Here is a 22,315-nt window from a genome sequence, read left to right on the forward strand (position 1 = left end):
TATTTTGACAGGTGCATCCCCCCCCCCCCCCTCCTGCCTCACAGACATTGATTTTACACAGAATGCACTCTAATCTCAGCACTTATTGCAATCAACATGAAAACAGTGTGGTACCACTTCTGAGGGTACCTTTCTTGTTTTGTCTCCTATTATAAAAGATCATTTAAAGAGAATGATACAGCTGAAACCTGCCGTTTAACTTCTTGTAAAAATGTTCTCTTCTTTTCTGTCCTTAAATACAGTATTTAAAGTAACCTTTTAGGAGGCCTTCCTTTTGTTGTAGTGAAACACCTAAGAACTAGTGGTCTAAATATTCTCTTTCTATGTCCTAATAATGACAATTAAAAGTTACACAAAATGCATATATTATTTTCAAGATGTTTAATGGTCATGACGTAAACAATACCATCCAAACTCTTTACAGATAGTTAAATAACCTGCTACCAACTTCACACGTACAACAAGATAAATGCCTCTGAGCAGTTACAAGTTGTCCAACAAAACGGAAGGAGGCAGTCTCAGGACTGAAATTTAAGAGCCAGGAGCTCCTGGCTCCTGATTTTCCTCTGTGGTTAAACCTAATGGCTCTTCTTGGCCAAATATTGCATGTATGCCTCAAAACCCTCACAGGGACTCACTGTCCAAGACACCAAAATCTCAGTGAGAGCCAATGTAAATCTCCCACACTCTGACACTGTAACTTTCTTGGATGTCATCTTTTTAAACACCATCACATTTACCTGTTTATGACCTATTCCCTTACTCATTACAGCTTTGTGAAATTCCATACATTCCATGCTTCACTAGGTTTTTTGTTAATTTCTTATTTTTGTACTATAAGGAAACACTTTCAGTACATGCAGCTTAGTGATGAGGATTTTCGGGGTTTTTTCCCCCTATAACATCAGCTGTATTTCAGTCTTTTATGTCTCTCCTGAAATCCCTTGCTAATACGCAGATACAAAGAGAAAAGAAATATTCATGCATCATTTCTATTAAGGACTAAGTTCTGCTGAGTATGACATTGAAGGTGAAGTTTTCAAAAGACAAACTTTCCACAGGAATGAATAACATAATTCTAAAAATACTTTCTTAAAACGGCAATTAGTTAATAATGGCCTTATGCATACACAATTACTATGGAGCTTATTTTTGTGACATATCAAAAGTAAAGAAAGATCATAAAATCCAGAATGTTCTTTTAATTTATTCTTTAGTATTCAGACAATGAATATATTTTATTGTCTTTTTTTTTTTTATTTCAGACTGGTGATTTGATCAGATAAGCTCTGATTCATGATGCTGGGCTATAGCAGTCATCTTCCTTTAGTATGGAGGGCACTGCTCTGTGTATGAACTGGATACCTGATTCCGCATCTCTGTGTCAACATGATGCTAACAAAGTAGATGAGGAAAGCCAGCCTGAACTGTGCTTTTAAAGTCTAAGCAAATAAATCTGATATTTAATCAATTTAGTTTATTATTTAAAGGAAGGTGCAAGTAGCTGCTCACCTCAGGTTTAGGTCTTGTGTGTGCTATTTTTATGCACGAGTGATATTATCTATGGAAAAGGGTGAATTAACTGTAAATTTCCCTGCAATGAGTTAGCATACATAACTACTCCTAGCATCACATGTAGTATTCTAACACCAGAAAATGCAGCCATGGGCACATGAGTTTAAAATCTAGACCAACTATCAATATAAGATACTTTGAATTCAAAATCAAGTTGGTTAAATACAAATTTCAATAACATTTTCCAGATGTTGTCATGAAAACTAAATCCAATTCTTGTAACTACTATATCAATTCCAATTCCTACAAACTTCTATTTGGGTATTTCTATACCATGTACCTCGCCTTCTTCCTTACAGGAAAACACCCCCGGAAGTCTCTCATTATTATTTTACCAGAATGACTCCAAATAAATAGAGCATTTGCATATGTTGAATAACTGACTTTTAAGGACAGTTTTTTCCAGTAAAATGACATGGACCTCAATGAAATAAGAGAGCTCCCAAAATATTTAACAGTGGTTATTTTTAAGCCCCATCTGAATTTCACGGACAGGTTTTATCATGTGATTTCCATTCCATTTTCTTCATCTCTGTTATAGCATAAAATTTCATCAAGTGTAAATGTCAGATCTTTTCTTTATTATTTGCTAATGTCATAAAAAGCTGAATTGTTTGCTTTGTTAAAGGGCTTACTGAGCATTGACTTTTCTTTATTTGTATTTTACTACCAAAAATGTTTTAAAAAATAAAATAATAAAAAAAATCCCATTTGAAATGGGATTTAAATAACAGAGCAAGGTTTGCCATTATCATAAATGTATAAAGTGCTTTGTGAGTAATAAAATGGATCATGGATTCTGGATAATTCAAACTGAAATGTTATGTTCAGTATCAAGATTAGATTACATTAATGTAGTTCATTTTAAATGGTTTAAAGGCCATCAGATGCATGTGAAAAGAATCTGTATCATAACTTAGAATAAATAGACTGAGACATTTGTTTATAATGTCAGTGCTAAACAAATCTATTACTACATTTCTGCATGTAACATTATGTTACCACTGTTATTAAACAAGCAGAGCATGAAGATAAATTATAGCTTTAATTATAAACATTACCTTTGCATATTTATTAATTCAAAATGAAACAATGTTCGCTAACCTTGGATTATTTATATTTGCTAACATTTTAATTAATTTTGGTTTATTCATGTAACTTCTTTACTGCTGCTGGTCATACACAGCTGCTTAACTTTGTAACCTAATTCATCATACTACATATTATTCAGGAAAACATGCAATGCTGTTATGGCTAGTTTTGCTATAAGATACATATGAAGAAAAAACAGAGTTAATGACTGGTGGAAGTCCTCTTTAAGCTCATTCTTAGATATAAACTCCAGCCTTGCCTTTTTTTTTTTTTTTAATTATACCCATTATCCAAGATGCCAGCCATAATTTAAAGAAAACTTTGCTTACTCTGAAATTATTCCATTTGATGATATGCCCTTGATTCAATATAGCTAACGTTCTTTCTTAAAGTGATCTGGGGAGAAAAAAAAAGTCCTTGAAGGACTCCATGTTTATTAAAGCTCAATAATGAGCAGATAATGGGTTATATGGAGGAATTAAGGTCACAATACAGCCTGAAAATTCCAAATTCTAGCTAGGAAATAGGAAAACAAGCTTAACCATAAAATTCTTACTACTGCTTTACAATTAATCTCTTTATAACTTCCCATCAGCCAAACTTAGCTGAAGTCAAAATAGGACTCAGCTGACTTCAATAGCAACTCCATAGGACTCACCTGCAAAAATCTGATAGAGGTGGAGGGGCAGCCTCACCCAGCAGCTCTCACAGCATGGGCTTTGTCTGTCTCTAACCCTGATGGCCTGATAAAAGGCAGTTACACCAGCATTTGTCCCAGGACAGAGCTTTATGTATGACTGGTGAGGTGGGTATGAGGCAAAGGCATTCCCACACAAAAGCTCTTAAAATTCTTGTCAAGTTTTGCTATTAAATATTGGCTTATATGGATATTCTTTGTCCTATATATCTAGGAAAAACAATCTGTTGAATATTGTCTCTAGTTTAAATGTTTTTAAAGTATTCAGAATTTATCATATTTTATAGAATTAAAGTTTTATAAAATTTTGTAACAAAAATATATTAAGTATATTTAATATAAAAATATTTTAATAAGAAATGCCTTTACATTTAAGTAAATAACATTATTTTTTTTTTTTTTTATTCCTCCCTCTGATGCTAGAGTTACCTTAGTAACCACAAGTCAGAGACCCTAAAGGGAACCAGCTAAATAGGCCTGTAGAGTGGAATGAAATGCTAATACATTTTTAATACTAAGTACAATGCTTAAATTAAGTTTTAGAAAGGATTTACGCTCTGTGATCCTTATCTTTAGGATCATATACTCTGAATAACTGGGAAGCTCAATATACCCTGTTTTCTATGTGTTGCCACATTTGGACACAGTTCTGCAAAATTTTATTGAAGAAGGCTTGAAATTAACCTGACCTGTGTTGGGATTTAGCCAACGTTCAAAGAGAAGCTACTGGTGACCTCTCCATCACAACTAGGTTCATGTTATTAGTAAAACGGTGGGTTTTAGGACTCTGGTCAGACCTATCACCACCGAAATTAAATAAATAGAAGGTCCAGATCACTACATCTCTTTTAATATTAGTGGAATAAAATATGGGTTATTTTCTGAAGGTTTTTTTAGTGGCACAAATGAGTTGGACTTTGTAGACAGATCCCCAAAATTTCAGTTCCACAGCCATAATGTAGCTAACTGACCACATGTCCAAGATTTTTCTGTTGGTTTAGGAAATTCACTTTTGTTGTTGTTGTTGTTTACTGTGACCACAAAATAGGATTATGGTGTTTTGATAGGTGCCTTAATTACAAATAAATGAACCCAAATGTTGTCATTTTCCTACTTTCTGCATCCAAAGCCAAAACTCTACCTCTGTTTTTATCTAGGACCTTCTAAACTTATGCGTCCTTATATAATATACGCCATACTGTTGCAGTCCTAGCAATGACAGAAAAATACCCTTATTAATTATAAGATCCCTCTTTTTCAAAACCTCATCAGTAATCCCATCTAAGAGCAGTTGAAACTCTTTAGTGAGATCACATGTTAATTTCTGATAATCATCACTAAAACTGTCTAATTATTCCAACTCATTATTCATTATGATGACTGAAACCTCCTTTATCAGCTCTTTTGACCTCTATAGTTTTATTATTCTTTAAATCATTTACAGCATGTCTCTTGCCATAGCTGAAGTTATAATTAACCTTAGTGATATCATCAAACATTTTATCAAGTTCTTAATCCAAAACTTTGATAAAGGTTGAGAGTAGTAAGCAGAACTAAAAATAAAAAGTCCTCAGTGGTGGACCTTGTTCATCCAAAATTTCTTGTGAAATAATGATTTAATATTAAGGTTATATATGAATGATAAATTAGGAATCATCATTCTTCCTTTAGAAGAATATTGTCTTAGTTTCTGCATAAGATGACAGTATTTTTAATGATATCCAATTAAACTCAATAAACCAATTAGCATTAACTCTCAGGGTAATTACATCACTGGGCTTGACAAAGATCATACTTCAACCAACATGCTAGCAGACCTTAGAGACTAAATAAATGTGTGGTTTACCTTGCAAGGTCATCTCCCTGATGTTATTATCCCTGACAAAGGAGTCAGCACTGCAAGAGCAGAGCAAGATGGTAAATGTGCACACTTGTCTGATCATGCTTTTGCCCAATTTTCTTGAGAGGCAAGAAACATCTCCTGGCAAAGCTTAGCAAAACTCTGCACCATTCTAGCCCTTCTTAACAAAAATGGAGGAGAAAAGCAATCTAGCCATGCAGAAATTAAAATAGGAAGTGCCAAGATAATGCAATTTTACTTTATATATGCTGGAAAGGCTGGTAGAGCAGAAACAAAAGCCATCCATGCGTGGTGTACCTGGGGAGATGCTGCAACTGTGACACTCACGTATCTGCTTTAGAAATGGTGACTTATGCAATTCTTGGGCTGTATTTCCCAGCAGATCTATTCCTATGCAAATATCTTGCAGAAAAGCAAAAGGCCAAATCAAAATCTTTTGAGTTCATTCAAAAACAAATTCTGCAAATTTTATAATACCGTCTTAAACCATCTCAGAAAATGCTTGAGGACTGAACAACTATTGGTTTCACTGAGACTAGTTATAATGTCAAACACAAGCATTTTCTTTAGATTTTATTGAGTTTAGATTTTGCAGAATCAGTCTCCTACTAACTCAAATCTACAAAATTTTATTAGGAAAAAGGCTGATCTTATTTTGATCCAGTTTTTTAGGTGAATGGAAACCCTAACAAGACTGATATACTACACAGCATTATAACTCTTCCTGCTGATGTTAACAGATGTCTCAAAATTCAAACCTGAAAATTTCTCATTTGGTTCTAAATTGATCTCCAGTTTAGTTACATTTTCTTAACTAGCTCACTTTTCCCTAACATCTTCACTTGTTCAGATCAAAAAACCTTAGGAAAAGAATTTCAGAAGAGATAATGCTAATTCTGTTGTGACACATTTAATAATGTCCCAGATTTGACAGTTGGAAAACACCTATTGCCAGCATGAATCTTTCCATTGACTCTTTACAGGATTTGATTAAAGATTTTAAATGTTATATTTGATCTTCAATGGTGAGCACTTCCTACTGGAGAAAAAAAGAGAAGAGATGAAGTGGTGCTCATGCTTCTGAACCCTTGAATGTCCAAGGCTAAATCCCACTCTGAAACGCAGCCAGCACCGATTTCAAAGGCTGTTGCCTTTTCCCTGACTCCAGGGATCCTTCCCAGGACACAACCTTTTGATGAGGAAAGGGAAATAAGTGCACCTAAGAACCTTCCACCCAGGTCTCCTGCTGTTTCCCTTAGCCGCAGCTGATACAAATAAATACCACGGGCAGATTGCCTTTGTAGGTAGGTGGGACCAACATGCAGGATGCACTCAGATCAGATAGTCCAAAGGTTCAGGGTTTGTATCCAACACATGGGAGCCATGTCTGGGTGGCTGGAACCCCACTAAACTTCTTTTTCAATTTCACATCACATATCTGAGATGTAGTTCCACGAATGTTGTGTATATAATCTTAATAACACACCAATTTAATCAGGTCTGCCACAGTACCTTAGCTATCATTTAATTGACTGTGGTTTATATCTTGCATTTTTAATAGTTATGTGATTTATCCACTTAACCAAAAAAAAGACAAATATTAACAAATGTTATACTGTGAACTCAAATTAAATGTGATGGTTTTATTTCTCTGGATTTTTTATTGTACTAAAGCTCACAAGCTGAATCTGTAGAGGAAAAAAAAAATGTTCCTAATTATACCTTTCCAGTCTCTTACGAGGAAATTGAAGCATCTTTGCTGATACAGCTAAAAAAGATCTCATTATGTACCACTCATCCTTAGCACCAGGTCTTTTTCTAGCAGCAGGTGATTTTTTTGATCTCCTCCTTTTTCCTCCAGGTTAACTGCATTCAGCATTTGTCCAAAAGGCTGCAACATGTCTCATGACATTTCATAAGCTTTATAAATTCCATTTTTCCCTTTACTTGTTTCCTCTGGTAGTTTTAAATCAGTTTATCTCTCCCACAGAGCAGAGGTCCTGACCTGACATGGACCTTTGACCATCACAGTGCTAACACAAGAGCTCACTTATCAGATCCAAGTGCCTTGGAAACCCAAAGACAGCTGGCACTTACTGAGAATGGGAGGTTAGTGAAATTAATGATGTTGTACTGAAATGCACAAGGTAAATATTTTGATATGTTAGAAGAGCATATATACCCATAAACCTCATCCACATGGACACCGCACATGAGTGGGGGCTGAGCTGAAAAGGGAAAAGCATACTGTGGGCCAAAAAGTGGTTGCTTTCTCTCCAAAAAAGTTTGTTTTTTCCTTTTCCATTTCTATTTTCTATAATTGAGCTTTAAAATAAAAGGGAGGTCACTCTGCTCATCCTTGGGCTTCCTGGAAAATTATGGCAAGTCAGAGATACATGGAAGATATCATGACCTCTTCTGCACACCCCAAGAAGGGGCAGCCAGGTGAAATTCTTAACTCAATTTATAATCTAACTTATGACAAACACTTGAATTAAATGAAATATTTGGGGGATAATATCTTTAAAATACATTTTAATATATGTTAAGCAGAGGTAGATGTTAGTTTAGCTAACATATCAATTTGCTCATTTTCAAGAAAATTAGTTAGGAAACAGTTGCATTTTTTGCATAGAAAGAAACAAAAAGAAAAAAACAAAATCAAAAGGCAACCCCAGCCTTCAGGAATTTGGTCTTATAAAAGCAAAGAATACATAGCATCAATGACATTTTCCTCAGAAATTACCTCAGTTTTCACCCCTGGAGAAATAAGAGTTGGGATATATGTGGAACAATTCCTATTTTAATTATAGCTCTATATGGGTTCAAGTTTGCTATTGCTACCACAATATTAATTCACTAAAATATTTTCTGGATCTCTGAAGGAAATTCCTTGATAATTATGTAATCTTGATAAATTTAAGAGATGGTATTTACTGCCTCCAAAATTAGATTGTTCTGAGGAAATATATCTGGAATTACAAAAGATAATTTATTTGCAGTTTGATGTAGCAAATTTCAAGGTATAAATTAGGGAATCAGTCTTACTGTTTTAGCTTGATTTGAAATTTCATATTCTTGCCTTCCTCCACCATCTCTAGGTCTGTGCTGGGGCCAAGACAAGAAACACACTTTTGGGTTTGGATTTAGTGCTGGGGAAGTACAGCTATGGTCAGACTCTGCACAGCCCCATCCCATTAGGGCTGCACTGAAAACTGGAATATCCATAATTCAGCAGGGAAAACAGACCTTGGATGTAAGGGTCATATATTTTGTCATGTTCCTGGGCCTTCCTCACATACACATATATGAAGACTAACACTGTTACCTGAGTAGCAAGTAAGCTGCTTGCTAAAATTTGTGAAATATCTGTAAGTAATGTTTCTAAGAAAGTTTTGTAATTGTTAGCACAGCAGAGGCCACCGAATCTCACCCAATAATCCATTCAAGTAGTCTGCATTTGTACCAGCAGATACGCTGTGATCTAAGGATGTTAAATAACAGACAGATTACTGTATTCCTTGTTAATCATTTCTGCTGTTTAATTACCCTTATAATATCCTGCTGAGAAGTGGCACCTGAGCTGGGTTTGAATTTCACTCACTTAAGAAGAAAAATTAAGCTAAACTTCCACTCTTTAGCAGAAAGGAGGAGAGAGAGGGAACTCTGAGGGCAGATCAGCAGTACTCTTCAAAAGTGTAGAAGACATTACCACAGATGAATCATGTGTGATGGTTATGGCAGGGAGCACTGGGCAACCCCTTCAGGAGTTGAAGATGCAACAGCTCTCCCTGTTGAGGTTTTTGAGGACAGATTCAAAACATCTGTCAAAAAAACACTAACCCTGGCATAGTGTGTCTGCCCTCAGGAACTGGAGCAGGTGGCCACTTGAGTCTTTCCAACATAAACTTATGCTATCCTTTGTTTTGATTCTTCATGTTTATTTTTCACCTATTGCATTATGACTTGGGTTTGTTTGCTGGATTCATGAGCCCTGTAGTGTCATATCTCTGTTTCTAATATATACCCACATCTTATTTTAAGGTTTTCATTCATCATATAGACATGGCATTTGTTACCTTAAACTGGTCTTACCAAAAATTCAATCTTCACTTTTATGAACACTCCTAGTAAAGTCAATGGGAAAATGTATATGAGTAGGAATATGCAAACAGGTTCTTTGCTTTTTAATCATGATTATTCTAGTAAAATAATAAAAGTGGTGCTATCAATCAACATGTTAACAGAAATGTTAATATTACTGGTGTAGTAGTTAAGATCCCAAAGGTTTCAATAGTTTTTTAACAATGGATTATTTTGTTTTCCCACCAAAATTTTGACACAATCTCTTGCCATTTACAAAGAAGTTGTGCATGTGCTTTAGGGAGAATTCTCCTTTTCCCTAAACACAGAAAAAAAATCAGGTCCTAATGTTCATAGGTAATCCTCTGACTTTATGATATATAACTTATTATTAAATATAATATTAACAATATATAACGGTCATTATTAAATATGACAGTTTTGCCATGGGCTTCCGTAAAAATAAGTGTATAATCAGGATTTCAGTTCAGTCTTTACATGTCCATTCTGCTTTTCTCTCTTGTTTTTTATTAAGCATGCTCTAGCTTGCTCAGTGCAGTTTGTATTCTTTTATAAATAAATCTTTCATCTACACTATTCTACAGAAATGGACTAATCAGAATTTAGAACATAAATAATGGGAACATAAATAAGAGAGTCTCTTTCCTCCCCACTCATTCCATCTTCAAGTTTGACTTTGATTGGAGTGGGATTGCCAGTAGTGTTGGACAGTTTACAAGCTGTCCCCAAAATCCTGAATGATGTGTTTCTTGCTGAGTCTGTGCCCCACAGGATCCGCCAAGCAGGCATCACACTAATCCAGTATTGAACTATTCAAGCATGTGGGAGTTTGAGCTGTCAAGTACTGTAAGAATCATATGCAAGAAACTCAGCTTTTCTCTCTTTTTCTTGCCCATTTCATATATGTAACTACATTTATCAATATGTTGTGTTCACCTCACCACTAGCCTATTTTGATTTCTTGCTTTGAAGAAGCCACTATAATCAATCTAAATCAATCTAAACAATTCAAGGAATATCATATGTTCACTTCAGAAAGAGCCTATGTGAAGAAAAAGCTTTTCCAATTCATGCAAAATATGAATGGAGGGGTAGGTAGCTGAAATGGGACAAATCTCAAAGTGGTCACAGACTGCCACTGAACCCTGAACAACCATCTGAGCCTCTTTTTCCCCTTATCTGCAAACATTCTCAATATGGCCTCAGAAATCAGTGGACAAATTGAAAATCGAGAATTTATGTAAACCATTAACAACCCCATTTTCCTGCCCTTCCCAGGATTAAAAACAGAAGGGAAGAAATGGGCTCGTCCAGTGCAGTGGGATTGCTTGGCTGCATGGTGCTCCTGCTCAAAGGTTTTTGAAGGAAACAGCACAATTTGGTTTAAATACAGGGTTTGGCTTGGCTTTAAGGATACTGTACAGAATTCTGAGCCACTCTTCAGAAATGCCTTTACACAGATTTACTCCTAGGTTACACAGTATAATTGACCCTGCATTTCTGAGAAACATCTTCAAGAAGGAAGAAAAACTCCCTAAGGTTTTGGTTGTGCTTGGTGTGGAGATCCACTGTTGTGTACGACCCCAAAAAAGGTTAAGGAAAACAGATCAAGAAGGCAGATCTCAGAGTTATGTGACCCCATGAATGAAAAAGCTTGAGCTCTCTGTAACAAAGTGGGCAATATCTATTTCAAGAAAATGTTTTTATCATTTATTATGTCATAAGCAAAAGAGTAAAATAAACTGTTTATTATCATGTATAAAATGCTTTTGACCAGCCAACTGAAAAACTAATTTCATTTTCTCATTACACTGCCTCAGGCATCCTTTAACGTCAATTTTTATTACAAAGAAGGGAAATTAAAATGATCAGTTACAGTGGAAGAAAAAACATTTGTTTCAGAATTTTAAAAAGTAAGACTAATAAGCACTGAACCTGCTAATCATTCTTGGTAATTACCATTAATTTTGCAAGAAATGGAAGAGAGGTCCTAGGGATCTGTATTTTAATGCCGCAGAAGGAACTCTCCTCTGTGGAAGTATTAAGCTTTCTTAGAAAACTTGAAACTGTAAAACCAGGAGACTCTGCAGGGACTGCTAGGTCTCATTGCATTGGAATAGGAAAGTTAGTTATATAGATGCTCCCTAAAGGAGAATTAGAGGCATTTTTCTTGCTTCTAGGTGGAATTTCTTGTCCTCCTTTGGGTATGATTAAACCAGCTTCACCAGCAGAGTCATACGCCTTAACAGCTTTTATAATCCTAAAGTGCATCAGATTGCAACAGTTCTACGGATTTACCAAACAAGACAAGAAAATGCCCACCAGGGAGGTCGCTCAGTACCCCCCAGAGTGGGTCATCTCAGCCCTTTGCCTCCAAAAAGAAACTGTGCTAGAGCAATCCCAGACTGAAAGTAGGCCCCATGGTGTTCCCTGAAGGAGCCACAGGGAAGAAAAAAAAAAAAAATAAAAAAAAATCTGCACTTACCAGTGGCCCAGTAACTCATTTCATACTGAGGCTTTTTACCAGGAGTGAGGGCCTTTTGCAAGGATGTGGCCAGGAAACTGATAAGCAGCGAGACTAAACCAGTTGACATAAATATTTACCATTTTGTGATTTTTTTTTTAATTATATTTTTCTTGAAAGATTCAAAGAGTGCTATTCAGTGCCATGCAGTGCCTGGCAGAGCATGTAGCAAAACGTTTAATCATCTGGTTCTTGCAAGACCTTCCACGTGCTTTCAGCTACTGGGAGACTGGCAGCAGGGAGGACTTTCATGGATACAACATCAACTGTGCAGTGATAATAAACGTGATGTTCTTCCTATCAGGAGCTTCTGCCATAAACTCTACCAAAGCAGCACGTTCCAACAAGACAATAACACAATAAAACATTTCATAAGAACATGTCACATCTTTCTGTGTAGCAATTTCATAGGCATTTCCAGTCCAATTCCCAAGCTACTCACAGATGTAGGAATTCAAGCTATTCATTTTCCTGGGACAGCTTTAGGATCCATCTTGTTTCCTTTCCTTCTGTTTCCTTTTTATTTTTTTTTCCTTTCCTTGCCCATCATTTTCTTCCTTTTTGCAGAACACCCAGGACTTCACTGGGAACAATGAGTTCTAAGTGATGACAGAATGCTACCTTAAATGACTATCACTGTCTTCCATGGAAAAGACTCCAGGGAAGTATATGTATAAACATATGAAGTTTTAATTCACCTACATACTGAACAGTCATCTTAAGATAGTCAAGTTAGTGATGGATGGAGGAACAAAAGCCGAAGGGCGCACTATAGATGTGGTCAGCTCTGTCATTTTCTGCAGTCAAACTACAGGGAATCAGTCCTTACCCATCTGCAAAAATCAAATTAGGAACCTCTTAAACTCTGCTAAAATGCTAATTCTTAGGGGGCGTTGACTTTCAAAGCATCCTCCAGGACAGTCCTTCCCAGGACCCAGGTGAGGTGGATTGCTATGGCCCATTCAGGACTGATCTGCAGCTGTTGTATTTTGGTGGAGTTACTTTGATTTATTCAGTAATTAGACCAGTTGATATCAGTTCAGAATACAGTTTCTACATGCCCATTTGCAATGATATATGCAGTGTCAAACATGAGACAAAAATTTCCTCATCTAGATTTAAGCCCTAGACAGGTGTTTTTCTCTTTTCTTTCCTGAAAATTTTTTAAATATTTCAGGCAGGTGCTTGAATGATCACCATTAAAAGCTAGCTTACCATCTATCTCCTTTCTAAATGACATGTTGATTTAGGACTGTATGGCACATCAGTTTTAAGATGAGTAAGCCCATATTAATTATTCTTTTATTTAAGTCTATACATTATCTTTAGGTGTTTCTCTGCTAGGCTAACATTGAGACTGTGGCATGTATCCTTCACTTTAAAGTTCTTCTGGCTCATATCAGGCAAAATTAATGTTATTATTAAGCTGTTGGATCTTAATGTAATTCATCTTCAAAACAGGCAGCAGCAAACAGTTAATGCATACGGATGATCAGCAAAGTCTGCTCTGAATACACTTGCAGGAACCTACCACTAGCTAACAGTATGCAACACAGTTTGTTTGGATCTGTAAAACAACCTACTCTTCCAGGACATAAAAGTAATATAACATTGGATTAAGGGTACAAGAGGTGCTAGAATAATATTTCCAGAAAGCAGGAAAGACAGTTAAAACAGAATGCACTCACTATACAGAAGAAAATACAGTATTTTGAGAATACCTTCTATTATTCTTGTGAATAGTCTCAGGAGAATAAGGAGGCTTTATATCACAGATAATTAAATGCAGGCTCTTTACTATTATATCTGTTGTATTCCAGAGAGCAGTAGGTTATAGGGCAATAGACTGAAATTAGATTTTAGCAGAACATGTGTCCTGACCTTTCTTTAAAGCAGATCTATTTACTTTATAATGCAGTTCATCTTGTAGGAACTGATGTACTCATAGCCAGTGTAAAGGTTAAGACATATGTGACTCTTAAACCTTCTTGCTTCTAACTCTGACATAATTCTCTTTGTTTATATTGTGCAAAGAGATATAATAACCAGTGTTGAAAATTATCTTTTTTGTGGTGATGTTAATTTCAGCTATCCTAACGTTTATACATGCAGTGGAGCGAATGCGTTTCTAAATTGCAAATCTAATGGGCCTGATCTTCTCCACGTAAATCAGAATAGCTCCACTGAATCAAACACTGAAGCCAGTGAAATTTCACTGATTTATATCTAGGTACCAAACTTGGAGCTTAAGTGGATTAATGCCAGATTTACATGACTGTAAGTGATAAGATCTTGGCCTCCTGTATTTTGATACATTATGGGCCAGATTGTGAAACCCTTATGTCAGTGGCACAACTTGCATGAGTAAGTGCTCACTGATGTGACTGTGGGCTGCACAATCTGGCTCTGTATTACACAGATGTAAACAAGTAACCAAGAGAAAGTTATTAAGTGGCTTTGATGATCTCATAAATAAACACGTCATGACACTTAAGTAGCTTTAATAGTATCAGAACCACAAGAAATATGTACAGTCCTATATTACAGATGCCCTGTGTTGTGGTCTTTAAACATAATGGATGAGAGTTAATTCAGCTATATCATGCCATGATTCTGGATATCATTTGATTTGCAGAGAAAAAATAGCATAAAATAGGACAATGTTGCACTATGCAATGCAAATAGGAGGGTTTTTGCACATTCCTCACTACTCTCTGTTGTTGTCTGTTGATCACCCAAAATCTTTTTCCTTTGGCTTGTGATCTCGGGTTTTTCCTCTTGTTCTTATTTTCTCCTCTATCATGTAATTTATTTCCTAGCAAAACTTTCACATTTTGAGCACTGCCTTTCTTTGCAGTAGGCAAATTTATCCATTAATACTCTTAGTAGTTGAACATTAATGCAGATAATAGACACTGCATGTGTGTGTGTGTGTGTGCGTGCACATTTCACAAACATTAACATACATATACATACACTAACAAAGTTTGATTCTATTTACATCATGTAGGCTAATTCACAAGAAACAGAGTCTTAAGTAGGTCTCTCAAAACACATGCCTACCCCTGGAGCTGCTGCTGTGTCCTAGCAGAACACGCTTTGTGACCTGATGTTCTGCAGCCATTTAGGAGCTGTACAAACACATTCCTATAGCACATCACTTAGCAGAAGGTGAGATTATTGAACCATTGACCATGTCTGTAGCTCTTAACTAATAAATACTACATAAATTATCACAGGCAAACACGTGTCTTTCTCCACTAACAGTACCATTAACAATAAATACAAAAGAAATGGAAGAAAATAACATTTTAGGGAATTTTCCTTTTAAACTTAGACTGCTTGACCATTTGGCTAATGAACAAAATCTGCAACATACAGGGATAATACATGAACCTTCAATTGGGTTGGGAGGGGGAAGTAGAGAATGGCAACTCAGCAATTTAAACATTGCAGGAATCAGAACAACAGGAGGCTTTTACAAAAGAAGAATCTGGAAGCAAAAGACCGACTAAGAGATTAGCTAACAGAGCCTCCTGGAGATGCTGTGGACTTCAAACTCATCTCACCCCAAAGCTGCTTTCTTCTTCCAGTGTGTTTTTTGTCATGGACCGGGATCACTCACTCCCCGAGGGGCAGTACTCACCTCATAGCACATTCACCAACAGTGGCACCTTGTGGGGCTGGAAATACAGTTCCCAAGGAGCATTCTGTCTATCTCAACATTTATTCTAAAAAAAATGTGTTTCCATTTGGGTCAAAGGATATTCCCAAGAAAGTTAAAGTAATCTGAACAAACAAAATAGAAAGGTAGAAGTGTAAAATATGTCATACACCTACATAGCAACATTCTACCTTAATCTTCTTGAGAAATAACAAAATTATATGCCTTAGAGAAATAATTTTTTAAAAAAAATTTTCCTATGTTGTTTTTTAAACTCCTTACTATGGCCATTTCTTTCATTCATTGTACGAAATTCATATGAATTACAAATTCCAGTTTAATAAACCATAGTAAAAAGAGCAAGTAGTAAAACTAGGAGATTTCGAGGGGAGATCCTGGACCAATAGCTCTGTTCTGACCTGATATGATCAACATCTATTCACCTGACTGTTAGGCCTTTCTACTGGATTATCCCAAGTCTGTTTTTATTACTGTGTGCAGAGACACATAGAGTTATACCGCAGGTTTCAGCACAGTTAGAAAATAGTAGCAATGTGAAGTCACAGGCCTCTGAGAGGTGCGCCAGCAGCAACAGACCGGGAGACTTCTGCACAACCTGCCTCTTCCCAGCAAAGCTCACCTTGCAGCTTTGCTGGGGTTGGCTACTAAAGCCTTAAGGCAAGACCAGAAAATTCTTCTTTTGGCAAATCCAGGCCCAAACACAGCACCTGCTGCTATCAAGGCATATGTGTAGGTTATACAATCAAAAGAAGGGGCAGGGAAGGGTGTTTGGCTCTGGGCTTTTTCTCTAAGGACCAGGAGGAGTAAAAGATGGTTTTAAAGGATGACCCAGGGTAAAAGTTGAATTATGGCCTTCTCAGAACTCTGGGCAATTGGGCTCTCAGCAGGTGCCCCAGTTCCTCTGATACTCCTGTCCTTCATCACACCTTCCTCTGGTTTATGGCTGTCCAAGTGAAGTGTGTCTTTCTAATGGCATTCAGGGAAAAGAAAAAAAAATAATCCGGATTTCTATGTGAGAACCAGACTTCAGAGAAGCCCTTATGTATTTTGATAGAGCAGCACTTGTTAGCAGCAACAGTACCAAGAAAAAGGTTATGATAGCTAATAAATACAGCTGCAACCTAACCATTTCTGCTGTAGCAATGGGAATTTGGATGGCTGCAACCATAAATGTTGCTGCTGGTACCAGAAGGATCTGAAGAGAAGGGAGACTCTAAGGTCTCTGGCAAGACCATAAACTTTGCCCCTGCCACAAGCAATGGCAGGTAAAACAGCAGAGAAGCTCCCTCTCTCTCCCCTCAAAGCAAAGCTTTCCTGCAAGAGGGATGATCTGTCCTGGTGTGAAAAAACAGCTTTGGAAGGAGACAGGCCGTCTGATGGTTGCTATATGCAGTCCGCTTACAGGAGTGAGAAGGAGCTGAGTGGCTGTAACAGAACATATGGCACACTGCGGTCTGTGCTTCCCGGCGCTGCTTCAGAGGCAGCCACGAGATCTTCCCTGTGAGCACGAACGTATGCACAAAGCGGCTGTGGGGAAGCTCTTGCAGCTCCTGGCACAGGCGCATCTCCCCTCCTTTCCCTGCTCTCCCTCTTTCTCTCATTTTGTGACATTTCCCTTAAGTTCCTAAACTCTCACTCATTCTCCTTTCTTCGACAACTGCACACAAGGCCTGCATTGTGCACAGGGAGATAAGGGAAATGGTGAATCATGAAAAACAGTCATTAATGCTGAAATACCATGGGTGGCTTTTTCTGAATACATTGCATGAGATTAGTGGTTTATATGGATTTTTTTTTTCCCTAATCAAAGACTAGGCTTTCTCTTACAACTAAAATAAAAAGCAAACTATGAAAGAGAACCAAAACCACAAGCTTGGTAACCATCCTCAGTAATGTAATTTCAAGTCCCGCAAAAATGTACTTATTCTGGCAGTCTCAAAATCTGTGGAACAATTACCACTGGCATAATAAGGGATATCAGCACTGACTTAATGTGAGCAAAATGGCTTCTACAGTGTTCTTAGAGGAAAAGTAGATATATTATGGAAAAGGCGTTACATAATAACCTTTTTGTAAAGCTTGGATGGCAAGATGATTCTGTAACACACTGAAGTCACATGTCATTAATCAGAAATGACAGTCTTTATTCATGTATATTTGACTGAAACTGCATAATTTTAGCCTCCAATAGCCCTGGATAAATGACCCTAAGTATAGCACTTTTTCAAATTGACAGTGATTGATGATGGACCAAAAAATTATGAACACAGAAGAAGTAAACATGAAAAATAGACAAACCCTTTAGTATCACACAGATTTCTTGTTTTCACTTTTGCAACTCCTTCGCTCTCATTTTTTATCTCTATAACCTTGCTCATCATGTTTTAATCATTTTTATGCTACTGCATTTGTTACATTTTGCCTGCAGTGCCCCCACACTAAACCCTGAGCTTGCTGAAAGATTCATTCAGATAAATGGAATTGATTTCATATTTTCCCATTCATGAAAAGAGTCTTTAAAGTTAGAAACTCTTTATGCAGTATGAAACTAAAGAAATTGATTACTTCTAGGAAGCATTTATCTACATCTCTTGAAGAAACTGTAGAGCACTTACTCACATGAGCAGCATCCCTTACACAATGAGTGGCTAACCAGACTCACTGGGACTACAGCAGCACCAGCCCTGTAACTTCCAAGTCCTTTTTATAAACACAAACCGCCTGACTGACCATGGGATAAATAATGTAAATAATGTTCTCTAAGTAATTAAAACCCTACACTATTGATCTTTTTACAAACCACCATACACTCACACTAATTGATGAAAAAGTAAAGAGAAACCAGCACCTAATTAAATTCATTGTGCATAAACCAGTCCTCGTCTGTAACACTAACTGCTGCTAGAATTAATTACTGACCTCACCTCAGACCCAGCACAGCTCTGCACCATGCCTCAACACCAGCTGATGCTCCCTATGTGAAGAAGACTGATCTAAGCCTGAAATTTAGAACAGGTTTTATACCTTCCTCAAAGTGTCTGCTAGTATACAAGCTTGAGTTTATGACAAGATATTTGTACCAGGGACAGCATAAACAAGCATGCTGTGGCAGAGGGGATTCGCCTATTTGCTGACAGGGCTGGACCGCCTCACTGTGACCCACCAAGATGGGACCAGCTGGGAGATGGGAGAAGGGCAAGTGCTGCCCTGCACCTATTCCCTCTGCCCCTGCAATCAGTCATAGGGCGAGACATGGTTTCTGATCTCAGATGGTGTAGTCTACAAAACTGATTTCATACCATGAGCAAAACGACTGAGAAAGAGGAAAGACAGTGGCTTGTAAAACATATAAACTTGTGGAAATATTTTGTAATTCATCTGACCAAAACCTTTAAGATATGAAGATGAAATTAGAAACAGATGGTGGTCCTATTTTTTTTCTTCAGATCAAGTGTTGGTCAAGTATGAGCATAGTCCAGAAATCACCATAGCCCTGCTATTTTATTTAGCTACGAGGCTGATGGTTGAGCTGATCCATCACACACTGATTTCCCCGTTGCAGTCAGCAGGGCTGAGTGTGTGGCAGTGGTTAGTCGTCCTGGCAACTGAAACACAGCTCTAGATGCTGCTTTTATCTGGAGCTATACAACAATACAAATCTCTTCTGCTTGTCAGGCTTAAATGAAAAGTTTGGGGGGTTTTGTTTAGTTTTGTAGGTTTTATTAAACTAAACAATTCTTGATTTGAGCAAGTACTAGCAGTTGTCATGAAGGTAAAAATGAAATTTAAAACTGTTTCCATTGGTATTACTTCACTGTACTCTAAAGCTTTGAACTGATTCTGGGAGATTAAAATTCTGCATCGTTTCATTAAGAACACACTGGTGCGTGTGCTGTTAGTCTGTACAAAATGAAAGGCTTTTATTGGCACTTCTCTCTACCATGAGAGTGAATTTCATATTGGATTAATAAGGCTAATATTGCCACTGCTTTATCACTTTATGAAAATTTGCTAATGAGATTTGAAATTGCTTAATGAAAATATCCCCGTCCCTCCAAACACCTACCCTGCCATCACCTGCTGAAAGCTGGACTGCACGGCCACTGTGGAAACAGGGAGTGAGTACTCAATGCCAGGAGAGAAAAAACTTTTATTTTTCTCACACACTGCATCATGTAATGTCATTTCACATCAAGGTCCCCTGACTTACACCATGTCAGCCCAGTTTAGGCCTTCATGCGCTGTAACAGAAGGTGACATGGTCTAATCCAAAGCAATAAGCTCTAAGGAGCCTGTTGCCTCATTAAAGCACTTGTGCACCAGGGCTGGGTGCTGCCACGATCGATTCTCCCAGTCTGCTGAGCCCTGCACCCCGCTTCAAGCAGGGTCAACACAGGACTCTGCACCAGTCTCCAAACTGGGGTGGCCAGACCGTGCTACAATCACCTGCTCCCAAAAGTCGTTGGCAGAGGGAGCAGCTGGAGTACACGGGGATACACCCTAACACAGGCCTGCTGACAGTTCCAATATTTCAAAACAAAAATAATAAAACCAACCCAAAAGCAACAGCAACAAAAGTTATTCCCTGCTGTTTACTTTGAACAGCTTCCACTTTGGGTTGAAAATGAATGGTGCTTTTTTTGTAGTGTTAAGCTCAGCTTGTCCCACTTTGCTATTCCTTGCACTGAGGAGGCAGAGCGATGGTTTGGACACTTGCAGGAAGTAGCTGCAGTTGTGGATTTGCAAGTGGGAAGCTCTTGGAGGCATTTACTATCCAGGGACACCCAGGAAGACTCCGGGACTAGGAGAACAATCACGACAGATACGCAGACCAAGTCCATAGATTTGTGACAGATCCATTAAGAGGACCAGTTCTCACTTCTTACAGTAATTGCTGAAGGCTGACTAGTCAGGAAAGCAATAAAGCTCCATTTTTTTCCTCACTTCCAGCTGTCACAATTTTCTACTGGGCCATGAAGACAACTAGAAAAAAAGCTGGAAAAGTGTTGGTCATAATTCTGCATTCCCTGGCACATTTCTCAGCCGTGGAATTATGCAACAGAGGAATCTGTCCTCGGGTATCTGCTTCTCTCCTGCCATAAGTCATGGCTTGTAACACTGCATTCAATACCCAATGAAAGGAAAAGAGCCCCTCTCTGTAGGAGGCATTTGGGTTGACGTTAGCTGCACGAAGGGCTCCATGCAGGCAGCACTGTGCTGTGCTCCAGGAGGCGCTGAATGCCAGTGTTTATCCAGTGGGAATCTGGAGCATCTGAATTTCTCTTTGTTTTTTTTTTTTTTCTTCTTTACTCTTTTCATCCAAGTGAAAAGCTTATGGGGAAGATCCACTATGCAGTTTAAAAACAGATTAGTGAGCAGATGTTCATCTAATCCAAGCACCCACCATGAATTTTTGTTTATTGTTAGATCATGTTTAGACCACAAAAAAAGATGAGGTTGCTACTAGACTGTTCATGTATGTGTTGCTCATCAGGGCCATCCTACTGCATGTTTTAATTCAGAAAACCCAGTCTTGGAGGTGCAGCCACAATAACTTTAATGAGTAGCCTTTAGGTCAAGCAGTTCTACTTTCACACTGAGCTCCTGGTTCCACCCAGATTTGCACCAGCTCAGATTCACTAACACTACAGAGACAACTGATGTCCAGCTGTGGGCCATCAGGACTCATTTACAAGCTTATACCCCGGATCATTTCAGATTTACTCTTTGGTTTCTTTTCACTTCTGCACAGGTTGGTATTATTTCATATCACATCTGGGAAATGTGTACACTTTGATTTGAGCACTATGCCAAAAGCAGGTGGATCTATTGGTTATGTCACTAATGAGTCAATGCCCAGCACAAAAGGCATAAGCAAAGTTACATGAATCAATATTAATAAAATATTAAAACAAGGACTCCCAAACAGTATACATGTATTGATCAGACATGGAAAACTACAGAAGGGAGCAAAACTCCAGCCCCTAAGCCAACTTCCAACATGGCAACTGAGGGACTCAGAGCTCCTCATTCTCATTCAGACAAAGTTTACTGAGGCATCACTCTGGCAACATAAAGATACCTCAAAGGGGATATAAATATTCAAACCTTAAGGTCCATTTATATTGCTAGAGGAGGGTAAAATGGCCTTAGGGTAAATGAGAATTAAGATAATAGATTTTAAGGCCGGAAGGGATCACTGTGATTACCTAGTCTGACTATAGAGTTTTACTCAATAATTCATTTATTGAGCTGATGTCTTCTGGTAGCAGGAGTTCATCTCAGTACCACAGATATTTACGGCACAGTGAGCCATAAAGATATTTTGCAATGAATATGTCAAGGCTGCAGAGTGCAGTGAAGCGCTCTTGTAGTGTCCTGACATCCCAGTTGTAAGAGCTGGGTCCTTTATGTTTGGGCTAGAGCCCACCAGGCTGGGAGTGCTCAGGCTGATAGTAACTGCTTGAGCATTTTGGCTGGGGTACAGCAACAGAAGTCAGGACAGCCATCCAGGGAAAGTACTTAAGAGCAACTCTTTCTTTGACGGTTAAGGCAACTGATTTTACATATGTGCAGAAGTCACAGCCTGAAACCAGAGACCACAGTTATATTAATCCCATCATTCTGCTGCTGGTGGTTATGACCATTGGTGGAAAGAAACATGGTGCTGATAAACACAGTGCTCAGAAACACAGCTCTGGCAAAAAATGAGAAGGTTGGCAGACTTTGGCTCCAAGGTGGATGCAAGAGTTCCAGTCTGAAACACGAGAGGGTGCA

The sequence above is a fragment of the Athene cunicularia genome (genome assembly GCF_003259725.1).
Source record: "Athene cunicularia isolate RWA chromosome 11 unlocalized genomic scaffold, athCun1 chr11_part1, whole genome shotgun sequence".
Taxonomy (NCBI): Eukaryota; Metazoa; Chordata; class Aves; order Strigiformes; family Strigidae; genus Athene; species Athene cunicularia.